This window comes from Ambystoma mexicanum, chromosome 10 (genome assembly GCF_040938575.1).
Source record: "Ambystoma mexicanum isolate Mex_15411 chromosome 10, UKY_AmexF1_1, whole genome shotgun sequence".
NCBI lineage: Eukaryota > Metazoa > Chordata > Amphibia > Caudata > Ambystomatidae > Ambystoma > Ambystoma mexicanum.
Window position 1 is genome coordinate 865,161,120 of NC_090932.1, and position 25,796 is coordinate 865,186,915.

The window sequence follows — 25,796 nt, forward strand, 5'->3', positions numbered from 1 at the left end:
CTCACCACGCTACTTGCAAGCAGCCCAGAGCCCATCTCACCACCCTACTTGCAAGCAGCCCTGAACCCATCTCACCACCCTACTTGCAAGCATCCCAAAGCCCATCTCACCACGCTACTTGCATGCAGCCCAGAGCCCATCTCACCACGCTACTTGCAAGCAGCCCAGAGCCCATCTCACCACCCTACTTGCAAGCAGCCCAGAACCCATCTCACCACCCTACTTGCAAGCAGCCCAGGCCCCATCTCACCACGCTACTTGCATGCAGCCCAGAGCCCATCTCACCACGCTACTTGCAAGCAGCCCAGAGCCCATCTCACCACCCTACTTGCATGCAGCCCAGAGTCCATCTCACCACCCTACTTGCAAGCAGCACAGGGCCCATCTCATCACCCTTCTTGCAAGCAGCCTAGTGCCAATCTCACCACCCTACTTGAAAGCAGCCCAGAGCCCATCACACCAACCTACTTGCATGCAGCCCAGAGCCCATCACACCACCCTACTTGCATGCAGCCTAGAGCCCATCTCATCACCCTACTTGCAAGCATCCCAAAGCCCATCTCACCACCCTACTGGCATGCAGCCTAGAGCCCATCTCATCACCGTACTTGCAAGCAGCCCAGAGCCCATATCACCACCCTACTGGCATGCAGCCTAGAGCCCATCTCACCACCCTACTTGCAAGCATCCCAAAACCCATCTCACCACGCTACTTGCATGCAGCCCAGAGCCCATCTCACCACGCTACTTGCATGCAGCCCAGAGCCCATCTCACCACCCTACTTGCAAGCAGCCCACAACCCATCTCATCACCCTACTTGCAAGCAGCCCAGAGCCCATCTCACCACCCGACTTCCATGCAGCCCAGAGTCCATCTCACCACCCTACTTGCAAGCAGCACAGGGCCCATTTCACCACCCTTCTTGCAAGCAGCCCAGTGCCCATCTCACCACCCTACTTGCAAGCAGCCCAGAGCCCATCTCACCACCCTATTTGCATGCAGCCCAGAGTCCATCTCACCACCCTACTTGCAAGCAGCACATGCCCCATCTCACCACGCTACTTGCAAGCAGCCCAGAGCCCATCTCACCACCCTACTTGCAAGCAGCCCAGAGCCTATCTCACCACCCTACTTGCATGCAGCCCAGAGTCCATCTCACCACCCTACTTGCAAGCAGCACAGGGCCCATCTCACCACCCTTCTTGCAAGCAGCCCAGTGCCCATCTCACCACCCTACTTGAAAGCAGCCCAGAGACCATCTCACCACGCTACTTTCAAGCAGCCCAGAGCCCATCTCACCACGCTACTTGCAAGCAGCCCAGAGCCCATCTCACCACCCTACTTGCAAGCAGCCCAAAACCCATCTCACCACCCTACTTGCAAGCAGCCCAGAGCCCCATCTCACCACGCTACTTGCATGCAGCCCAGAGCCCATCTCACCACGCTACTTGCAAGCAGGCCAGAGCCCATCTCACCACCCTACTTGCAAGCAGCCCAGAGCCCATCTCACCACCCTACTTGCATGCAGCCCAGAGTCCATCTCACCACCCTACTTGCAAGCAGCACAGGGCCCATCTCACCACCCTTCTTGCAAGCAGCCCAGTGTCCATCTCACCACCCTACTTGAAAGCAGCCCAGAGCCCATCACACCACCCTACTTTCATGCAGCCCAGAGCCCATCACACCACCATACTTGCATGCTGCCTAGAGCCCATCTCATCACCCTACTTGCAAGCATCCCAAAGCCCATCTCACCACCCTACTTGCAAGCATCCCAGAGCCCATCTCACCACCCTACTGGCATGCAGCCTAGAACCCATCTCATCACCGTACTTGCAAGCAGCCCAGAGTCCATATCACCACCCTACTGGCATGCAGCCCAGTGCCCATCTCACCACCCTACTTGTAAGCATCCCAAAGCCCATCTCACCACCCTACTTGCAAGCAGCCCAGAGCCCAACTCACCACCCTACTGGTATGCAGCCTAGAGCCCATCTCACCACTGTACTTGCAAGCATCCCAGAGCCCATCTCACCACCCTACTGGTTGCAGCCTAGAGCCCATCTCACCACCCTACTTGCAAGCAGCCCAGAACCCATCACATCACCCTACTTGCATGCAGCCCAGAGCCCATCACACCACCCTACTTGCATGCGGCCTAGAGCCCATCTCACCACCCTACTTGCAAGCATCCCAAAGCCCATCTCACCACCCTACTTGCAAGCAGCCCAGAGCCCATCTTACCACCCTACTGTCATGCAGCCTAGAGCCCATCTCACCACCCCACTTGCAAGCAGCCTCGAGTCCTTCTCCCCACCCTACTTGCAAGCAGCCCAGGGCCCATCTCACCACCCTTCTTGCAAGCAGCCCAGAGACCATCTCATCACCCTACTTGCATGCAGCCTAGAGCCCATCTCACCAGCCTACTTGGAAGCAGCCCAGATCCCATCTCGCCACCCTACCTGCAAGCAGCCCAGATCCCATCTCACCACCCTACTGGCATGCAGCCTAGAGCCCATCTCACCACCATACTTGCGTGCAGCCTAGAGCCCATCTCAACATCCTACTTGCAAGCAGCCCAGAGCCCATCTCACCACCATACTGGCATGCAGCCTAGAGCCCTTCTCACCACCGTACTTGAAAGCAGCCCAGAGTACATCTCACCACCCTACTTGCAAGCAGCCCAGTGCCCATCTCACCACCCTTCTTGCAAGCAGCCCAGAGCCCATATCACCACCCTACTTGCATGCAGCCTAGAGCCCATCTCACCACCCTACTTGCAAGCAGCCCAGATCCCATCTCACCACCCTATTTGCAAGCACCCCAGAGCCCATCTCACCACCCTACTTGCAAGCAGCCCAGAGCCCATCTCACCACCCTACTTGCAAGCAGCCCAGTTCCCATCTCACCACCCTACTTGCATGCAGCCTAGAGCCCATCTCACCACCCTACTTGCAAGCAGCCCAGATCCCATCTCACCACCCTACTTGCATGCAGCCTAGAGCCCATCTCACCACCCTACTTGCACGCAGCCCAGAGCCCATCTCACCACCCTACTTGCATGCAGCCTAGAGCCCATCTCACCACCCTACTTGCAAGCAGGCCAGAGAAACGCTAGATGCAGGGTCACTGGATCTGCCTAACCGCTTCCTCCACTAAAAACTCCTGTTATGCTGGTTTGTGATTTACCTAAAAATTGTGTTTTTAAAAATTCAAAAAAGATGTCTTTCCTAGTATCAATGTAAAGTGCTCTGACGCCTTCCGGGGTCTGGTCTGCACACTGGAAAACTATCAATACAATATGTAAACTTAACAAAAATGCCAACCCGCTGGACAACCCTCCTGCATTAACTTTGCCAATATATTCATGTCTTAAAAGCTCTCTCTTTGTAAAAACTCGGTTTGATCTCTTAATCATAACCGAATACTTACCCTTTCTCCTTTAACCTGTTTTCCCCCTAGACAGCCGGTTCATACCCAATAGAGAACTAACATTTCCATATTATATCTTTCCCAAATCAAGGTAAAAAAAACACTAACAATAATAAGGTAAGCAACACCTTCTATTCCCCACAAATGGAGTTTTCCTAACCCTCTTCCGCATTACTGCTCCTCTTTCTTGTCGCCCCACCACAACACCCACACCTTAGCCCCAAAATCTGCCCCCCACTCCATAACAGCAAACGGTGTGACTTATTTCAGATAAAGTACAAATGAAGTCTTGGCTACAAAAGTGCATCCTGAAGTCTTGGAAATCCAAGTGTAACCTAGAAGTAGAGAAATGGTTGACCGAAAAGGTTATGGTGGAGAATGAAAGAAAATTAGCCAAATTCAAATCTCTATAAGACAGTTGAATCCCAAAGGTGGACAGAGTCTGGACCCCTTCTGATTGATTTGCTGGGCCTGATGAAACGTTATGCGTGTCGAAACCTCTATGCTCTGCCAAAGTGGATTCTGGCAATGAACTATGCCTATTATATTATGTAGTTACCTGTTGTTATTTATTACCTATCAAAATATGCTCTTTACCCCCTTTCCACTGTCGTCCCCTTTTCCGCACCTTTCCTGTATTACAATGCGCTTTTGTTGCCCCCTCTGAATAATCAAATAAAGATATTTTGTGCTAAAAGGGCAAATGGACTCCTTCCTGCCTGATTAGCCCAATCGCCTCATTCTGTGTTTCTTTAGGCCGCAAACTTTGACTCTCAATTGCCATAGAAACTTGCCATCTCTTTGTTAACCTTGGTGTGCATTCTGTTACTGGCCCCTGGCTCTCTTTTCCCACTTCATAGCCTTCTGGGCAAGAAGGCCGACCCTACCATGTGTCCCAAAAGTTGCACTTGTGATAGCCATTAATTCCTCCCACGCTAAGCTGCGCCCATCCAGGGCCCTCTGCCAGTCTTGTCTAGGGGCCCTTTGCCTTAAATCTGCCACTGCAGCAGCAGAGGCGGGGGGGAGGGGGTGGGGGGGGTTCAGGGTTCACATTATAAGGGCAATGACAGACCCCACGTCTTGGATACTTAACCCCTGCTGCTCCAGTGGCAGATTTATGGAAAAGGACCCTGTAAACAAGCCTGACAGAGGGACCTGGGTAGGGGGAGTTTAGGGTGGGCGGAATTAATGGCTATCAAAAGTGTGACTTTAAGGACAAATCCACATTTAGATTCAGATAAGGTCCTAGACAACTGTTCTTATCAGTTTAGACCCTGGACTCTTGTACCCTGACTGGCAATTTGCCTTGTATGCCTTGTTTCTGTTTTTCGTGCGCTTTGAGGCCCGTGGGCAAGTAGCGCTATATACGAATTATAACTAAATAAATAAATAAATGTTTCATGTATTAACTTGTTAACATCACTAACCACTTGCCTTTGTAAATGGTGTGCTTGCCGAGCCTGTTCCAAGGATAAGAGGGAGGCCCGTGCAGCTCAGTCTGTTTGGCTTTGAGGTGAGGGAGGCAGAGTAGGGGGGCCCCGTGAGAATGTGTCTCTTGCCTGAGTGTTACATCTGCCTGTGGCGGCTGCCTCTTCACATGGACTCTCCTCTGCCTGCTTTTCCACCCACTTTACCAGCCAGTGGCCACATATCCAAGTGCCTGTGACTCTCGCCCTGCTTGTTCTGGAATCTGTGAACGAGTGGGTAAGGAAAGCAGAGACGGGGCAAGAAAATAAAAACCAAAGGACCTCATTATGAGTTTGGCGGATTTTCCAGCGGTAAAGCAGCCAGACTGCTACTGTTGCTGCCACTGGATTTGCCGATTAGCAACTAGGAACTTAAAGTTGGGCAGATTAAAGTTAGTCCCCACCAAATCCTCCTTTTTTTTAGATAAAGAGGAGAAAAACATTCAAGTTGTGGAGGTGTTCCCTCTATTTTACCTGAAAACTAGATATAGAGAGTACTGTGGTAAAGTGGTGGTAAATCCATTACTGCCACTTTTCACCCACACCACCACGCTGGCAATGAGTCCGAATGAGTTTATTGCATTAGGTCCCCTTCTGCCTTCACTGAACCCTTGCATCGGATTGGCTTCCCTTGCATGTTCCCCTTGTGGGCCCACGCAGTGCTATCTTTCTCACTTTCTCCCGGGTGTCTGGCTGCCTGCCCCCGGCTGGGCCAGACCTGGCACACCACACTCTATGCCCTTTCTCATGTAGGCCGTTCTCCTCTCTCCTCCACCTGAGCAGCCTTTGACTAGTGCAATCTTCTGCCCCCCTAACCGCCCCCCTCCCCCGCGCCCCCGCCTTGCAGGGCTCTGGCTCCCTCTCCATGTTGCTCTAAAAATGTGCTGATCAAGGAGGCCTGTCCATATGCCTTGTTCAGCTGCCACCCACCAGGGGTTTCCCACGCTCCTTCGTAAGACCCACCTGCTGGCCCTGCCAGTTAGACCCCTGTTCTTTTTCCCCTACTCCCCTTCCTCTGTCCCTCTACCCCGGCGATCTGTGAGTTGGGTGTCCCTGCTCCTTTCTTCACCCTTCTATCTTCATCCCAGGCACCCCCTAAAGCAGCTGCTCCCTCCCCACAGGGTTAATCACTCCGGAGGCTGCCTTCAGGGCCCCTCAGAGTTGACACTCGGCCTTCACAACAATGACAGGGCTGGACTGGCCAATAGGGAACTCTGGAGATTTCCCCAGAGGCCACTGCTCCCTGGGCCTCTTTTGTGTCTTAACCTATTTTATTTACATTTCTCATAGGAAAAGGCGAGGGCTTGCAGAAAATGTGTAATATGGGGCTATTTAGATTGGGCCTGATTGTGTAGTGTCCAAGAGAGAGTTTTTTTGGGGTAAAATGTGTTGCAAATTGTGCATTTTAAAGAATGCCTAGTAAAATGAATAGCTGCGAATTAAAATAGTGATTCATATTAATACCAAACTTTCCAGTCATCACCTTTTGGTTTCGCTTATGTCACCCCAAGTGGGGCGGGTATGCCCAGATGTGGGTCCCGAAGCTGCTGGGACTAGAGACCCAAGCAACTCCTCACTGATGACGCCCAACGAGGCCGAAACATATCGGGGGTTGCTTGTGGTCTTGAGGGGATGTGACCAAGCAGTTCAGGATGGACTTCCCCTTTTGGGGTGGGACCAAGCCTGATTTGCTTGTGGTCTTTTTAATTTCTGTAATGGCTTGGCAGTCAAAGATCGATGGTCTGGAAGAGTGCCCAGAGCGAGCCCAGTGGTGCTAAACCTTCCAGTCATCACCTCCTTTGCTTGGCTAATATTTAAAGAATAAACAGTAAGGGTAAATAAGACTTAAAAGTAGGAATAGAAGAAGAATTAATAATAAATAAATAAAAGTAAAAGGAAGGGAAAGGACACTGGGGAGGGACACATAGTGCCCTACCTTTTAACAAAGAAAGAGAAAGGTGGCTTATGAAAAGAAAGGAAAAGAAAAACACCACCCAACATTCGGTGATAATGCCTCCAGCTGAAAAATCCCCAAAAGCATTTACTTTGAAAGGGCTTGCATGTGAAATTGTGGCATTGTGCTGGGCTTGCCATCGATCCAACAATGCCAGGCTGCACTCATTTTCTGAGGAATTCGAGCCTAGCGTGGCTGAAGTCAACACTTCCATGGAACGTCATGCTCTCTTTTCTGAGTCATCTTTATTGTTTTTTGTTTTTTTAGACCTGCAATAAAAGCCAAAAAGGGAAGCAAAGTGAGTCAAGCTCATATGTGACTCCTGGGCAGGAGATGAACAATTTTTAAATAGCTTGTTCCAGTTAGTGCTTACAATACAAATATTGAAAAACCACAAGTCTCATAAACACATTTCCTCCCAGCGTTAAGAAACGGCTCAGTAAAGCTAAAATACGTCAATTAGAAGCAGGTGTTTTAGGTGCCACCAGCAGAAGGGTGCCTGCAGGTGTCATTCACACCCTGGAATCTAAATCTGGTCCCATCAGGAGGGAGGGCGTGTAACCACTTGGCAAACTAGTCAGCTGCCCAGGGTGGCAAAATTTCGGGGGCGGCACGTTTGGCTGTAGTAAAGCCACCAAATCAAATTACTGTTACTGAAAGCAGTTATCGTGCGCTAAAACTGAGGGATCACAGTCATGCAGACCCTTCTCTATTCCCCATTTTGGGGACCACAGAAATCCATTCGGGCCATGCCAGATTACTGCATACAGTAATGCAACATGGGCATGCTTTCGTGTGGAGGGCGTTTCCTGCACACAAAAGCAGATGGAAGTGAAGCATTTCAATGCCAAAACCGGAATTTGGTGGAGCAGTAAAACATGCAGTATTTAAAAATTCTGCATCAAACTCTTCAAGTCCCCATAAGTGTAAAGGATTGATTTCAGGGTCGTGGGCTGCTCGAATTGTGCAGCACACTGACGGAAAAGGTTCTATGTGATTTGATCGTAGAGATTTGGTCGAATGTAAAACCATCGGTTTATTTATTTATTTGGTTTTTTAAATGTTTTTAATCCATGTGGCTGTCAATATACACAGAGTGGGGGAGACCCCCACCTTCTCCGCTGCCTCCCTCCACCTTAATTATTGCCATTACCCACCCCCCACATATATTTTCAGCCAAATTCGGTCCAAAAATTGTGATGGTTTTGCATTCAACCAAATCTCCTGCAATAGAATCTTCCTATCTCGAGGAAAAAGAGGGGCGCTGAGAAGGCGGCCTCCCCAAGGATGTCATTTCACCGAAATGTGAGGGGTAGCGGAAGTGACATCACACGACCCTTGAACTCCAAGTGACATCACAGGAAGTTTTGGCACACGACCTTCAGATGCGTTTAACACCAGCGTTTCCAGGCACTCTAATTTCAGCTAGAAATAAGAACCCAGGCATAGAGGGAGGCGAGATTTGTCCACGATCACATAGGGCTGAATGGGAATGGGGGAGGGAGCAAACAACGGGCTGATTACGGCAGCCCGTTGTTTGCTCCCTCTTCCCCTCGCGGGACCCGGTACTTACCGAGTCCCGCGAGGGGAGCTTGTAATGAGGTCGAACGGGTTTAACGGGTCCGCCTCCTTTAGCGGGTCCCGTTAACCTGTTACGCCTCACTTGTAATGAGGCCCGATATGTAAAACATACATAATGCAGTCTTGTAGCATGGTAACTGAAATTTCTAACGCAGGCTACCGCTAGTGTATGAAACATCTATATATCAATGGGCACAGAAGTAGTTATCACTGACATTGATGTGTTAAACAAGCCAAAAAAGCTCTGACCTGGGGAGGTGTGAGCTGACTGTTTACCCAGGAGCAAAATGCTGCACAAGCAAGGCTTGAAAATTAAATCATTGACCAGGATTTAGTATCAACAATATTCCCTGGTTATAAATGTATCTATGATCCAGCTACCACTATGATAGAATAAACCTTTTGTGCAGGTGTAAGCTGAAGCCATCTAAGTGTGCATGTATCTTTAAGTTATGTGACAAGCAACCACATGTCGCCCACAACCCAGAGCCGAACATAATACCTTAAAGCCCTAGGCTTTGATACATGACTCTTCTTCAGTCTTTTTTTAAGGGGTGGGGGGGTAACACTTCCCTCAAGAGTGGGGCTCAATGTATCTATAAGTTTCAGAGCCATATGTGCGAGGTGCGTTATTAAATGACCCCCCAGGACCCATGAATGAAGTTTATACAAAGTCCTTTCCAAGAAGGAGTTTGAGTGGGAAGGGGTGGGTCACTCCATGACTCTCTCACATCTGAGACTCACTGTCCAACGCTTATTTTCTTAAACAGTGCTGCACCAGAGCAGGGTCCAGGTCGAGTTTGTGGCCCCTCTCAACCATTCACATCACACTTCAATGCGTTCAAGGTTAGCAGAGCCCAATTAGTGGCATAGCACACAATGTGGGCCCCCCCCTCTAGCCATGCTGAGTGCCCCTCCTCCCAAGCTCCTTAACAAAGCACAGGGCACGCCACAACCCAAGGCGGTCCGAACCACCACGTGTGCGCAATGTCCATGATGATTATGCCGCTGCAGGGGCATGCACTACTAGAAGTGAAAGAAGTAAATATGCTTTTTAATCAAAGCTTAAATGTTTCACCTAGCGTAGAAGGAAGGGGACGGTGCCTGGCCCCAAAATATACCAGCCACCAATGGTGGCTGGTGAGTTGTTTTATTCAAGGGTGTAAATATTTTCTACAAGCATGCAATTGCGACCAAGCATAGCGAGGGAGCCCCAACTAACGAAAACAGGTTGGGGAATCGGGGGGATTCTTCACCCTCCCATGAGAAATTGTTGGGTTAAAATGGTGCATTACACAACACACTTTCTGTGAACATTTGGGTAGAAGCCCAGACAGTTTGCAATCGGTTTTGTAGGGTGTAGGGTAACTCATGGAAAAAAAAGTACAACTGATGCAAGTCACCAATAGTGCACAAGTGCATTTCCCAATGCTTTGTCATGCTGATCCCTTCAATATATGCCAGTATAAAAAACATTTTCATGTTGGCTGTGCCCATACATTTCCATGCTAGTGATATGCTAGTATTCCCATATAAGAACACACTCATGTTCACTGTTTTAGCATAGTATCATTACTGGAACTAGGCACAATGCTCACTCTGCCAATATATGACAGTACTCCATGTAAGAAAATACTCCTGTTGGTTTGGCCATTAAAAGTGACATGTCACAATAAGAAAAACATGTCCAAACCGGTTCCAATGTAAGCCAGTCTAGACCCATAAGAACACTTATCATCCTTGCTTCATCATAGATGCTCAGTTAATAAAAAGTCATGCAACAGTAAGACATATACAGGCCGCTACACCAAAATGAGGTAATATTACTTATCATGCTTACCTTATCAAAGATGTCGAGTAATAAATGTCATGCCACAGTAAGCAATGGCTAGACTGGCTGTACCAAAATGCCAGTCTAGCCAGATAATGACACACATGAACTTGGCTTTGCCCAAAAATACCAGTAAAATATGCAAAGTCAATAAAGAATGTGTCACAAATGCTCTAGTGATCACAGTCCCTCAGGGCCTTACACACACATACACACACACACACACACATCCCCTTTCACCCACCCATACATCTCCTCTCACATTCATTCACACTGCATTCACAATGGTGATCACATGATGCATCATTCACACTGCATTCACCACACACGCATGCACCCACCAAAAACATTCACACACACAATCACATTCATACCCATACACCCACCTGTCACTCACCCATATACCTTCTCTCACATACACTTACACTAGCACCCACCCACACAGAACATTTACACACTTACACACACACACTCACTCACATTCCTACTCACTCACCCATCATTCACTCACACATAAACCTCTCACTACCACTTGCACTGCATTCTCCATGCAGGAACGCACCCACCCACCCAGAACATTCACACACACTATTACATTCCCACTCATTTACCAACCACTTACTGAGACATACACCTTCTCTCGCATCCACTCACACTGCATTCTCCACACTGAAACGTACCCATTCTGAACATTGAAATACGCAATCACATCCATACCTATTTACCCACCAGTTACTCACTCATACACCTTCTCTTACATCCACTCTAATTGTCAGGTCCCAGGTTCCGTATGCAGAGGCAGCACAAACTCCTTCCTCCCATTGTGGGTCTTGGCACCTGCACCAGTATTAACACAGGTAGGCTGCAATCCCCACGGGGAAACAGGGTTAGGGTCCAGGGATTGGATAGGAAGGGGGTGTTAGGGTAGACGACTAGAGGGTTAGGTTGTCGATAGCTAAGTAGAGTTAGGGAAAGAACATGCTCCTTGGCTCTTGCTGCTGGTGGCTGGTTCGGGTTGGCTTTGACATACTCTAGCTTCCCAATATATCCAGAAGTGTATTGGGAAGTGTAGAGACTGTTGGACTGGTACGCTGCTCCCCTGTGCCTAACGCGAGTGAGAGTGATCTACGAGGCCGTCTGCAAGAGGAAGCACGAAGTGCTGCGGAACGCAGATCATTGAGAGCGTTTACTGCTCTGACTGAGCAAGTAATTATTGGACCTGGTATTCCACACTGCACTGCACTGCATCGCATTGCTATTATCACTGCTGCACTGCCATTACGCGTGCTGAACAACATCTTCTATTCCCTTTTTTTTTTGATAGCCACTCACGTTGCTGGTTGAAGTCCCGCCCCCGCCCCCGGTCCCAATGCTACTTCTTCCTGGTGCACGCGCATCCAGAAGTGTATTGGGAAGTGTAGTGACTGTTGGACTGTTTGACGGGGAGCGGGACGTGGGTGCCTCACAGGTAATGTGAGTATTTGGCTTTTTTTCTAGAGTGTCTTCGATAGATTACCTCACCTACAACCATAATTGTGACCTAAAGCTGCTATCTAATAATTTTTGTTTGCATTTCTTGACTCGATCACTGTTCTATCTTTCCTAAATTTACGAAGTGCAATTGTTACTGCCAAAATGGTAAATGGGCTACGTAGTGGCCGTAGAATTCATATTTCTACTACTGATATAGTCAATGCTTGTATCTTAAGCTATAGCATGAATGACGGAGCTAATGCACCTGTGAAAAATGAAATTGACTTTTCGAATGAGGTGGGAACGTCACTGTGCCCTGAAAAACTAGGTGACTCGCCAAGGCTACAATTGGTTGAGGCAGCTGCCACACCTAATGTGGTTAAATCACAGTGCCCTCCAATTGAGCCCAATGTTATAATCAACTTATTAATTGAACCACAGATCTTTAAACTAAAATATATGAATCAAGATAGAGGTAATGCTGTTGGCAACGACTGCCTAGGGGCACCTGCAGATGGAAAGTTGCTTACCAAAATGGGTATTGTTGGTGGTAGTTTTAGCTGCAGCATTGGCCCGGTCGGTGAGCTGAGGAGAGGTCACCACTTTGTAGGTCTTGATGTCATGGGTGTGGTGCCAGACTGTTTTATCCTGGAGTTTTATCGCTCTCTCTGCGACCGCCTCAACTGTATGCGGTCCTGTGAATCTAGGGGAATTCCATTTCCGGCAATAGTTCCGCAGTAAGATGCGGTCCCATTCTTTGATTGGGGGTGCTTTTTCTGCATCCTGAGGGTCACTTGTTTCTTGTAAATCATTCTCTGACCTCCCCTGTGTCCGTCAGATCTGTTCAGAGATAAAGGAGGCATTAGTAACCAGGGAAGTAACATAGTCACGCATCTCATTTCCAAACATTGCAGCGGTTCCTTCACAGTCAGAAATGGCCCTTGGAGGTGGGGTTAATGGGAGGTTCATTTGTCGACTGGTCACCACTTCATGGGGCGTGAGGTGGTGGTCCGACCCTGGTTTATTCTGCAGCTCAAATAGAGCCAGCAGCAGGCAGTAAAGCCAGTTCTTTTTAGTTGCCTGTTGCATTTTCGCTATTGTCTCCGTCAGGAAACCGTTGAGGCGTTCACAAACGCTGCTGGCCTGCGGGTGATATGCACAAGCGAACTTGTGCTTGATACCTAGCAATGTGGTTATATGATGGAACAATTCATTGGCAAAATGGAGTCCGTTCTCCGATCGTAGGACCTCACAGACACCTCACCATGGGAACACCTCTCAACCAGGAAATTGGCGGCCCTTAATGCAGCGGCATGGGAGCACAGGCCTCCTTCTATACACCTGGAAAAGGGATATACTACCACGATTATGTAGCGGTAGCCTTGGCATACATTTATCATACCGACATGGTCGATGTGAAGGTGTAGGAAAGGGCCTTTGGGTTTGGGTATCACTCCTTTGGTCACCTTAAGCGTGTGGCCAGCGGTGAACTGCTGGCATGTGAGTTAATTGCTGATAAAATTTAAAACATGGGCATTTAATTCAGGACAGAACCATGATTCCTTAATGCATGCCGTAATGACCTCCTTCCCTGTGTGTGCAGGATAGTGTAGTTGTGCTAATGCCGTTTCTAATAAAGCAAGAGGCATAAATACTTTGCCCATATTATTTTCTCTCCATAGCACATCTGTGGGGGACATTGAGTATCCTCTGCTCACCCATAGTTCCTTTTCGGTCATTGGGGCTGCTGCCTGTAGCTCCATTATCTGTGTCTGTGGAAAGTAACTATACCCTTCTTTCATTAGCATCTGTCTCGCCCCTACCCTCTCTTTTTGTTTTTCTTGATAGTCCCATAACTGCCCAAAATATGAGGCATGTTTCTTATAGAAGTCTGCTGCTTCATTTCCTTTTGATATTGGGTCCTCTCCATTGGTGTGTGCTTGGCACTTCACCAATGCGAGTTCTACTGGATATGTTACAACCTCAATTAGTTCTCCTAGGAGGAGGGCGTGTTGTACTGGTGTACCATCTGCCCGTCTAAACCCTCTTCTCAGCCATCTTGCTAGATCTGACTGTACTGTTGACGTGACATAGGTGCTGTCTGAATAAATAGTGACCCGTTTTCCTTCACTCTCTCTAAGGGCTAGTATCAGGGCCACTAGTTCTGCTGCTTGGGCCGAATATTGGGGAGGCAGTTTGACACATTTTACTGTCTCCTTAGTCCAGTCCTCTCTTAATCTTAACACTGCTGCCTCTGTTCTTCTCACCCCATCAACTTGGTCAATTGTTGATGACCTGTCAATATACAGCACATCCCCCCCTTAAGTGTATTTTCCTCTTCTTTACATGTTTCTGAGTAGTAATCGATAGCTTTTGTGCAATCGTGGACATATTTCCTTCTTCTATCTCTTCTGCCAAGAATTGCACTGGGTTAACATTCCTGCACCTTACTATTTTTAGTTCGGGGCGTGAGAGGATGATTTTGTACCCTGTTGCTCTCTTTGTTGTCAGTGTGCTCTTTGGCTTCTGTAGGATCACAAAGAGGGCATGCTCCACATACAGCGTTGTGGAACATCGCATCGTTATTGATGATGCTTTTTGTACGGCGAAAGCTGCAGCAACCAAATGTTGTTCATACGGGAAATGCCCTGTCATTATTGGGTCTAATTGTCCACTCTAGTATGCAAATGGTTTGTGGCCCAGACTGGTTTTCTGCATCAGCACTGCTTTCATTACTACCCTATCAGAGTGTGAAATATAAAGAACTCTTTCTTATAATCTGGGGTCCCTAGGACCGGTGCTGTTGATATTGCTTCTTTCAAATCATCAAATACATCTGTCATTTCCCGTGTCCACCTTAACTTCTTTTCTCCCCTCTGTGCTTCCCTGAGGGCTGTGAGCAAGGGACATGTGTATTTATTATAGTCAAACACCCATACCCTGCAAAAGTTGCAGAGACCCATGAACTGCTGTAATTCTCTTATTGTCTGTGGCTGTGGTGTATTTGATATTGTTTATGCCCTCTGTGGAGCTATGTGTCTGCCCTGATGGGATATTAATTGGCCTATGTACAGAACCTCTTCCTCACAGTACTGCAACTTTGCTTTGTCTACCTTGTATCCTTTCTCTGCCAATACAGTGAATATTTTAATTGAGTCCTTCCTGCACTCAGCTTCTGTGGTGCTACAAATGAGGATATTGTCTACATATTGTAGTATTGTACTCTCTGTTTCAATATTGCTTAGGTCCATCTATATTACTCTTTTAAAGATAGGCGCTGACTAGCAATACCCTTGGGGCAATCTTGTGTGTATCCACTTTGTGTTATGGTACATAAAACTTGTCAAGTCTTGTGAATCTGGGTGTAGCGGCATGGAGAAGAAGGCATTTTTGAAGTCGATTCCGGTGAACCGTGTTGCCTCAGCTGGAATGCCGCGTAATATCGTCGCTGGGTTAGCCGCGACTTTGTATTCTGCCTCTATAATGTTATTAAGGGGTCTCAAGTCTTGTATAAAATGCCACGATCCCCCATTTGCCTTGTGGACGGGGTACACCGCAGTGTTGCAAGGGGATTCTGATGGTACTAAGATGCCTCATTCGATGAAGGTGCTTATCGTTTCATAAATGCCCTCATCGGCCTCTTTCAACCATGGGTACTGTTTGACTCTGGGCAGTATTGCTCCTTTCTTTAGCTTTATTTTCACCCCCTATGCTTTTGATGCACCCTACGTCATAGGGACTCGTTGTCCATACTGACATTGGTACCTTTGCTAAGTCCTCCTCACAGAATGGGGGTGGTGCTGGCAGGGGTGCTTCTAATGCCATCACCATTTTTTGGGCCACCTCTCTGTATGTTAATCGCAACCAGAAATACACACTCATACCCAACATCATCTCGCTTGTACCCGGCTCTTGTGAGAAGAGTTCCTCATCAGACACTTGTGTCAATCTGCACCCTTCAGCTAATGTTATTATTGCCCTCCATGTCATGAATCGACGCTACTGTCCCCTCTGGACGTCCTGGTCGGTACGAAAATGAACCAGAATAGCATCTGATGCCCCCCAATATGGCGGACATCAGATCTGCGGTCTAATTCCTGGGAAGCACTACCCTGCTAGATAAGCGTCCCGTCCCTGCGGTACGGCGCGTGTCAATGCTCGCAGTTCCGAAGTTCCGGTTGCTGTTCCTAGCGTTCTCCTACCTGGAATCCCTGACTAGCGATTCCATCTGTGTTTCCTTCCTGGATTGATCGACCGCGGCCGCACAGCTGTCTTCCGCGGTGCTTCCTTCCTGGACTTCTTGCTTCGCAGTCCTTCCGGATCGCATCACATCTCGACTCCTGGGCTTTCTATTACTGCGGTGCCTTTGGACCGCTGCTATTCCTCCCTGGGCTCTGATCACATGTTTACATACTGACTGTGACAAACTCCTCTCCATCCTGGGAAAAGACCGTCCACACTGTGAACTTCTGAAACTCAACCGACAAAGTGGCGTCGGAAGAAGGTCGCCCTTACCCTCACGAGTCCCGCACTTCCAGGAGACGTGGGCAGATGGATTTGACAAGAAAGAAACTACCCAAGTCTTCACAGGTGAGCCCACCAGCAGGTCGTGATAGTCGTAACAGTGAAAGTTGTGACACTCCATGCCTTCCCTTCATCATCTAGGGCGTGTACTGTGATCCAATTCTCTTGTGCTTCTATTCCTTCTATATCTATAGACACAAAGGTCCCCTCTTTCTCGTCTATTGGTGTCTCAGGCCTAAGGGGGTACTCACCTGGTCTTCTCCGCACCTTGCCTGCAATCCCCAGTAGCCACGCTAGCGCTATGAAATACCTTGGGGTCTACAGGTTCCCCTCTCTGTACACTCTTGCCACAGTATGGCTGGAGTATTTACTTTGCCGTGAGCATGTGTATGCCTGGTGTTGAGCATATTATACCCTTATCTGTGAACAAGATGGTCATATTCAACCTACTCATTATGTCGTGCCCCAAGATGTTCACAGGTGCATGTTTGGAGTACAGTAGGGGTAGTGAGAGATCATGATCCTTAATAGATAAGGAGATGTTTTCAGTGAATGGAACCACTTCTCAAGCCCCAGAAAAACCTTGAGTGTTCATGGCATCACCTGACAAATTGTATTTCCTCTTCTGTATACATGACCTAGTAGCCCCCGTATCAACCAGAAAGGAAAAAGTCTTGTCACCTATCGCCACCTTTATGCAAGGTTCCTCCGCAGGGCTAGGTGTTACCGATAGGATGGGACACAACAAGGTAGTCTGTGAGCTGTCCTATTGAGGGTACAGGGATTTTCCATTGCTAGTTTAAGGGTTGTGTCCCATTATTGTCACCCCTCCTATCCTTGTCATTGGCACTGTTGCTATTGTGTCCATTGGTGATTGTATGCTGTCTTGCAGTTGTGTCAACTGTTGCACTGTCTGTGTGTGTTGTTGCTGCGTCTGATGTTGTGGTTGTAACATTCCTTGCTGTGTTTGTTGCTGTTTGTGGCTGCGGTATACCTTGATGTTGTCCAATAGGCGGATGTCCCGCCTGTTGATAGTACCCATGTTGGCCCCTTTGGTAGTTTTGTTGCCCTTGCTTGCCCCAACCTTGCTGTGCGGCTCTGTATCTCCATGTGCATGAGATGTGACCTACCAGTCCGCACATCCAGAATTTGGGTGGCTCCTGTGCCTGCCATGGAAATCCTCCTCCTCCTCCCTCTTGGTTTTGCAATCCCTGTTGTTGGTAGCCCCTGAATCCTCCTCCAGGATGGTGTGCTTGTGGCCTAAAGCCCCGCCCCCTCGTAAATCCTCCTCTACCCTGGAAGTTCATTTGGTACCCACCCATGCCCATGTATTCCCACCCCATTTGTTGTTGGAACTGTTGTGTTGGTAATTGCTGGGGCGGGTGTTGTGAGAGCTGTTGAGGTGGGAGCTGGGGTTGTGACACTGCTACCTGAGTTGGTGGAGCAGGGCTGGTAATTACTACTCCATCTAGGGTGTATTTCGACAATTTCTTCTGTACTAGTTTAGCTTTGTCTGCTTTTCTATCCTCCGCCTTCTGTTTCATCTTTTCCTGCCTTCCTCTACAATGGTGCACTATCGTTAGTTGTATTTCTGGCCACGCCTTAGCCTCCATTCCCACCAATTTCTTCAGTTGCCTCTGCACCGATTCTGGTAGCCCTTGTATTAGGATATGGTAGAAGATAGCTATTGTTTTGTCCCACGTCTCTCGAGTTTCTAGGCGCCAGAGCTCTTGGATCTCTTGAATGTAATTAACAGGGTCCTCATCATCACGCATCTTGCATGACGTGATTGCCCCTATGTCTGATGTGTCAGGGTACTGTATTTGTGGTGCTTGCCACACCGCGTGCCTGCAGTTCTCGAATGGGGACCCATCATGTGCTTTGTTTCGTGTTGTCCCTCCTGGAAACCCTGCCCTCTTGCAAATGTTATCTGCAGCATCACCCAATATTGATACCAATAGCCCCTTCACTGCCAACCTATGCCCACTGTTTGCTTCTACATCTCATATATTCACTTCCCCGCTCCACCACTGAGTGATGGCAACCTATTCTTAATGTTTTCTCTATCCGCGTGCTTCCAGGGTATGTATTGTGGCCTAGTTCCCCCCTCTTTCTAGTATTGGCATCTGTGAGTACTCAGCCTGTTCCTCCGGTGACTTTTTATGTGGCTGTGTCTGTATAGGTTCCATCTCATCCTCCACGCCTACACCAATGTCGGTGATGTCTGTGTTATGTGACTCGCGTGGAGTGTCCCGTGTTATCACTGCTCCATCTCTTCTGCACCTAGTGAGGTCTCAGAGCCTATTTGTGTAGGGTGTGTGCGATGCCTCTGCTGTTTCTGTGGTCTCAGTCGGTTTGCTCGCCTGCTGCACTTCACTTCTTTCATCCTGTGTCCTACACTCCCATGATGTCCCTGTGCCTATGCGTGTAATGTAAAGCTTGCTTAGCCCTCCCTTCCCCACATCATTGCTATCCTCATCCTCCTCACTACAGAACCCATCAGAGAATGTCAGTTTGCATGGCACTGGTTAGCGCACTATTACACTTTCAAGATCGATGTTTGTAAACGTTTCGCGTTTGTGTCTCCCCGCTCTATTGCATTCTGTTGCGTTGACCCTGTCTGCTGTGTCCCGGCCGTTCCCATGCTGTTCCCTGTGTGTCCCGTCGGTACCCGTCGGGGTTGCTGCTCTTCACATTCTGCCTCATGTGCCTTTGTCCTATCTATCTCTACCATTCTCTCTTCACTTAACTTGCACAGCACTTCTTTGTCTTCGCCTCTATGATCCCGCGCTTCCCCTGTCAATACTAACCTTAGGTCTTTTAGCCTGCTTTCCTCATACTAACGGGTGCTTTCCAACAATATCCCCCGTCTCCGATATGTCATTTCCCTCTCGGCTTCGGCCCATTCCATTTCTTGTGCTCTACACCCCTTTGTTTCCGTACTCACTGTGCTCCTTGGTCCCGCCGTTGCGCTCTCTATTACCTCTCTCCGCTCCCTCTCCACTGCTTCCCCATGTTCCCTTTTCCCCCGCTCCGCCTTCTCCTGCCGTTTTAACTCTAGCTGTGTGTCTCGTTCCTATTGTTCCAGTTGTTGCACTAGGGCATTCCGTTTCTCCTTCAACTCCGCTATCCTCGCCTGTAACCTTACCTCTTCCTTTTCACTTAGCTGCCCCTCTTTTGTGTCATTCAGTAGCTTGCCTCTGCATCCCTTCCCCAACTCTAATTCCTATATTGCTTTTGCTGACCCTTCTGCCTCCCCCGTGGTGGTCCCCTGTAATTACAACAGTACTTGTGCGGCTATCCATTCATCTGGACCTATTCCTGATATTTCGTTCTTCGCCTCCTTTAGCCCTCTTTCATCAGTGCCTGGGCTACTTACCTCTGTCCGTTCACGGTGCGTGGTTGGGGCATATGGGGATGGTTTATACGTAGGGTTCGAGTAACTCTCGGCTGCAGTTAATTCTCGGGGCTCCGTAGCTTCCTTTAGCTCTCTAAACGGGTATAATCCCTGTTCCTCCTCCTCGTCCGCATCGTCCAAGACAACGCTGGGAGGTGCGGGGGGTGGGACACATGAGTCCACCACCTCTTCTTTTACCTCCTGTATGCTCAACTTCCCAGGGTAATACCCCTGGAACATCCTCCACAAGTCGAATATTTCCATGCAGTTTGCTAACTTCTTTCCCTTATATGTGCTGTGCAGGTATGTGAGTAGTGACTGCAACACATCCTTCGAGAAACTGCCGTTAGGCGGCCAAGGTACCGTTATTTTCCCATCTGTACCCTTTGTCCAGACTACACTGTATTTGACTATTTTATCCCTGTAAGTGGGCAATGGATTACCTTGCCGTGTGCCCCGTAGGGTATTCCTCCTCAACTCCGTAGTACATTGCTGCTTTGTATTCGTACCTCTTACCTGACCTCAATTTAGGGTTTTGACTTTCCGCTGTCAAATGGGAGTAGAAGGTTTATTAGTTCTGCAGTTCAATCTTAAATTGGCTCGGCGTGCGGCCTCTAATGAGCCCACCTCTTGCGAGGCGCATTCTCGCGTCGCCCCACCCCATGGAGCCGCCGCTGCTCAGCACACTCCCTCAAAGCCTAAGGCCCCCTGCAGCCTTATACCTTATGCGGCGTATCCCGCCTCTGTTTGTGTTGCCGCTTCCCGGCACACCCTTTCACTGTATCCGGCATCCTGCAACCGTACACTTGATGCAGCCTACTCTAGTGCCGCCCGCCTCCACTGTGTGGCGGCTGCTCAGCACGCCCCCCGATCATGTGCTGGCACTGCCTGCGCGCAGCTGCCAATTCACCTGCGTTGTAAGTTTCAGCACTGAATTGCGGGCCACGCACTCGCGTACCACATGGTGTCCTATGCAATGACCTATGGGTGATGTCACCAAACTAACTCTTCACAATCAACACATTGTACGCATTACACATGAATTTGTCACTGCCCCAGTTACCTATACATACAAACCCACAATCCCCACAGCTGTCTTCCCACCTCACTCGGAGTGGAGTATACGTCATCAACCAATTCTTTCTCTTATTCCGTAATTGAACTGCACCCGTCACGTCGCCTGCCATGTGATAAGCTTCTGACCTGGGAAACTTAACCAGTCAATTACCTACCGCAATCTTAAGATAGCCACAGCTAACTTCTATGGGAATCCGACATCTATTTATCGAACTAAACCACTCAATAAAAATAGGAAAACCAGATCTATTTGCCGAACTGCAACGCTGACTCATTGGAAATCCACACCCCTACACATATGTCCACTGTCCAGATCTCTCGGCACAACAATCCTCCCATCGCATAGGACCCACCATCCTGCACCCCGAACTGCTTCTTTAGCACAAAATGGCCTACCTCTGCTTCGTTCCCTATATTCCTACAGGCGCCAACGACTGCCCCGATACCGAACGTTGCGACAATGTTATACCACCCACCACCCTACTTACACATCCTCCCCCCTGGTTGTTGCTCATTGGGTGGACCACACTTACATTTAGACGCACGTCTGCTGGCGCTGCTCGGCTGCTAGCTCCCCTCCCACTTGGCTCGCCTCACCTCCTCTGGGCCAACTGCGAGCGGGGTACATTTCTCAAGTCGGCTCCTGACGGCCAATTCTCCGGTTGCGCTGTCCGGTAGTGTCACAATTCCGTGAAGGTCCTGCAGTCCTCCGAGGCCCAGCAGTGGAGGGGCCCGCACCTTGCTGAGCTGACGTCACCAGCGGTCTTGCTGGGGTCTCAGGAGCGCATCTCAGCAGTGCCTCCAACTTGTTAGGGTACTTCTGGGGTCGGCAGAGCCATACCACGGGTCTGCAGACCTCCAGCTCACAGAAGGCCATAACTCCTTCCAAGTCCCAAAGAAGACAAGGTCCACACAAAGAGCAAAGAGTACTGCCGTTTATTACATCAAACAGGCAAGCATAACATGCATGAAACACGATCAGGTCCAGGCGCTTCTCATCAATTTTGGGCTTGCAGGCCCTTTTTAATTTGTGGTGACATCACAGTTGCATCAGGTATCAAACTCTGTCCCCAAAACCTAGCGCCACCATGGATTGGTACCCCGAGTGATAGGTCCAGTATAGAGACATGTAGAGCGCCTGGTTTTTGGAAGCTGCTGGTTCAGGTGGTGAGCTTGGGTAGTCCCTAAAAATTGCTACTTACGAAATGTTACATTAGGAATTGTGATGATTGGCTGAGGAGTCCAGCCACCAGCCCCTGTCCCCCAGTGTCCTGATTGGTCAGGCCGCAGGCCCCCAAGCATGGGATCGCCGTAGTTCCCAGTCCGCGAGACACCTGTCTTCATACAATGTGCACCTGTAAAATGGGACAGTATGTAACAATGGGGAGTCTTACTATTGCCATGAGAGCAATCCAGTCCCAGCGCTTGCTGTAGATGGATTGTTACAATATTGTTGCCAGTCTTGGTCTCGAACGTGAGACGTCTGCATCTTCCCAGCTTCCAGTCCTTGGCGTGGTGTCAGGTCAGATGGATCACATGTGCAGAGACCGCTGGAGAAACTGAATTACTTCATTTTAATTTGTATTTTGGCTTGGGGGTATTCTCCTCTGTGGCCGGGCCCACCAGGGTTTGGTCTATGAAGAATGTCACTTGCAATATTGGGACCTTGATGGTGGCCACCTCACCATGGTGATTCTGCTTGCTCAGCAGCTTGAGGCTTCATGATTTTTATAAAATGAGTGTTAGTGTGCTGGAGTAGTCTAAGGCCTACTTTGGTTCAGCTACGTTTCCAACATGGCTGTCCATAGGTTGACGCATGCTACGGGTGATCGGGTCCCTTGTGTGCTCTGGTCCATCCCTAGGGTTAGTAGCATGTAGCATCTGCAAGCATTTACACAAGCTCTTCTGGCGTCTTGTGTTTCTGCTGTGCGGCAGCGGGCCTATATGAAAAACAATAAACGTGCAGACAGGTTGTGTGTCACTGTCCTCTAACTGATAAATCTGTACGCATATATTCTTTGTGTAGGTTGATGTATGAGTGTCCTGAATGTGCAGGCTGCACGTGTGCTTCCTGTCTAACGCAGCTATGTCGTCATGGAGTCTCTAAGAACTTGCAGCATGGTGGTAAGCTTAATCGAGCTGATCCATGTAGTCGCTTCCAGCATGATCTTGGTTATTGGTGCTTAGGTTGGCTAAGACCTGTGCCGTCGTGGGGTTGAGTGGTCGGATGTCTGAGCATTGTGCGTGATGCAGACTGCCATTGTAAAAGTGGGGCCATGAGCAGTTTCACATGATCGGCCATTATTATGTCGGGAGTGCTTCTTCCGGTTAGGGGCTCCTTCTGGAGGGAACGGACATTACGATTTTCCCTCTTCAAGAACCATAGATATTTATGGTCCATTGGCTGCAGGAAAGGTTATGCAAGAAATTCATTCCTCAGATGGTCCTTTACCTGCAAAGCAATAGCATGCAGGATTAGAAGCAGGCACAAACTTGCACCCACGGGAAAACAATTAAAATCCTGTGCTGGTGAGTTACATGTTAAGTGGGGCCAATGTTTTGCATATCGTAGTTTCTTCAAACATTTATGTACAATCAGTCTAATAAGTGGCATCCAGTATGAAAAATGCATTGATGGTATTGTAGGGAAATTCCAAAATGTAAGTTTAGACGTGCAGTTTGAAAATAAACATATGATGTCTCATATTTCCTCCACACGGTCTCAAGTTATTCACATGTACAATAGGCTTACAATTCCATTGCTTTAATCTAGAGCCAGTTTTTCCAAATCCTATGTCTTCCTCTTTGTAGCACTCAGACCAAAACAATGACCTGCAGTGATTGCAATGCCCGCACCCAAGAATGGCACTTGCACACATGTGTATCAACTAAAGAAATTGCAATAATGGGTGCTAGGGTTGCCATTTTTGGTGCACCTGTCTTCACTCATTCAACGTTATGAAATATTGAGCATCATTATAAGTTTGGCGATCCAGGCAAAAACATCTAGAATTTCCCAAGTGTCAGATTGTCTGGTATCAGATGTTGGAGGTGTTCCTCAATATGGCCCAGATTTCCCAGTTTGTGGATCTTTGTGAGCATATGGAATATGCCAGGAGTCGGATTGTCTGGTATCAGATGCTAGAGATGTTCCACAATATGGCCTAGATTTCCCAGTTTGTGGATCTTTTGTGATCCCAAGAGTCGGATTGTCTGGTATCAGATGCTAGAGATGTTCCACAATATGGCCCAGATTTCCCAGTTTGTGGATCTTTGTGAGCATATGGAATATGCCAGGAGTCGGATTGTCTGGTATCAGATGCTAGAGATGTTCCACAATATGGCCTAGATTTCCCAGTTTGTGGATCTTTTGTGATCCCAAGAGTCGGATTGTCTGGTATCAGATGCTAGAGATGTTCCACAATATGGGCTAAATTTCCCAGTTTGTGGATCTTTGTGAGCATATAGAATATCCCAGGAATCGGATTGTCTGGTATCAGATGTTAGATGTGTTTCTCAATACGGCCCAGATTTCCCAGTTTGTGGATCTTTGTGAGCCTATAGAATATCTCAAGAGTCGGATTGTCTGGTATTAGATGTTGGAGGTGTTCCTCAATACGGCCCAGATTTCCCACTTTCTGGATCTTTGTAAGCATATAGAATATCCCAGGAGTTGGATTGTCTGGTATCAGATGCTAGAAATGTTCCACAATATGGGCTAGATTTCCCAGTTTGTGGATCTTTGTGAAAATATAGAATATCCCAGGAGTTGGATGGTCTGGTATCAGATGTTAGAGGTGTTCCTCAATACGGCTTGGCATGGTCTTGATGATTTATTCCAAGGTTTTTTGTACTTTGCTGCCTTACTATTCTGGGCGTAGTCTGGGGAATCACAGATCTGGGAAGACCATCCTTCCTCCGCACCTGTGGCAGCTGCTAAGGCCGGAAGATGGGTAATATGGCTGTCTGCCATCCCCTGTGATGGGCTCCTCTGTGGCCAGCTCTTGGACTCTAAAAGCTTGCTACCTATAAAAAAATAAGTGTGTTCAAATTATCTTTATTTATTGCATTTTCCTCAATGCCTTTCCGCACCTAATTTTGGTGTAGTAATTGTAAAAGACAAATATGTATTATTTTCTCTGATATTATGCAAACGTCTACACATTTATTACATGCAAAAGATGTTGTGCACTTTGTCCCTTCAATGCACACTATCAAAATTGCCAATTTTAGATAAAGACCAAAAGAGCTTTATCCAGCAATGTATATTTAAGTTACATTGAGCCATAATCAGCGCTGCCATGTTGTTTCATGCCATGTGTGAGCAGCTCACCCCGGTTACCAGTCAATTGGTCGAAAAAACATTTGGTCGACAGGACAATTGGTCGACACCATTTGGTCGAATGCCAAATGGTCGAATTTTTTTTTTTTTTTTACCCCTTTTTTGGTTTTTTTTTTGGGGGGGTCCCCCCCCCCCCAACCCCCTTTTTTTTCTTTTTTTTTTCCCACACGAAAACCCACAAAACACATATATATATATAAAATAAAAAAAAATTCGACCATTTGGCATTCGACCAAATGGTGTCGACCAAATTGCAGTCGACCAGTTTGTTGTCGACCAATTGACCGGACACCGCTCACCCCATGTGTTTTTTTGCACTTTGTTATTTGTAGCTCTGCATTCTGAACAATACATGCAGCACTACAACTCCCAAAATGCAAGGTAACGTCCAGGACTGAATGAGCTACTCCCACATGATATGAGACAACTTGAGAGCTCTGCCAGAAAAGAATCACAAGGGTGATTCTGTCGCCGGATTGTTTACTAGTCGTGTTTGCACAAAGTACTACTTGCATCCGATCCACTAAGTTTGCCAGTGGAATGTGCAAAAAGCCGTGTGTTTTTCATCTGACCAGTAAGACGGTTTTCAGGTTAACTTGTAATGTTGATGTGTCTTTTTTGTTTCCTTTTAATACATGTTGTTTATATTGCCAAAGTTCTTAAGATTATATGCATTAGGGGCAGTGATGTAAACCTCTTAACTGCGGCTGTGAGCAGT

At 48.1% G+C, this 25,796-nt stretch overlaps 1 long non-coding RNA gene across 1 annotated transcript in view; it reads left to right on the top strand.

Annotated features, from left to right (window-relative positions):
- LOC138493240 (uncharacterized) overlaps positions 1 to 25,796 on the top strand; it is a 78,435-nt gene that overhangs the window by 4,618 nt on the left and 48,021 nt on the right. The gene's annotated exons all lie outside the window — the stretch shown is intronic.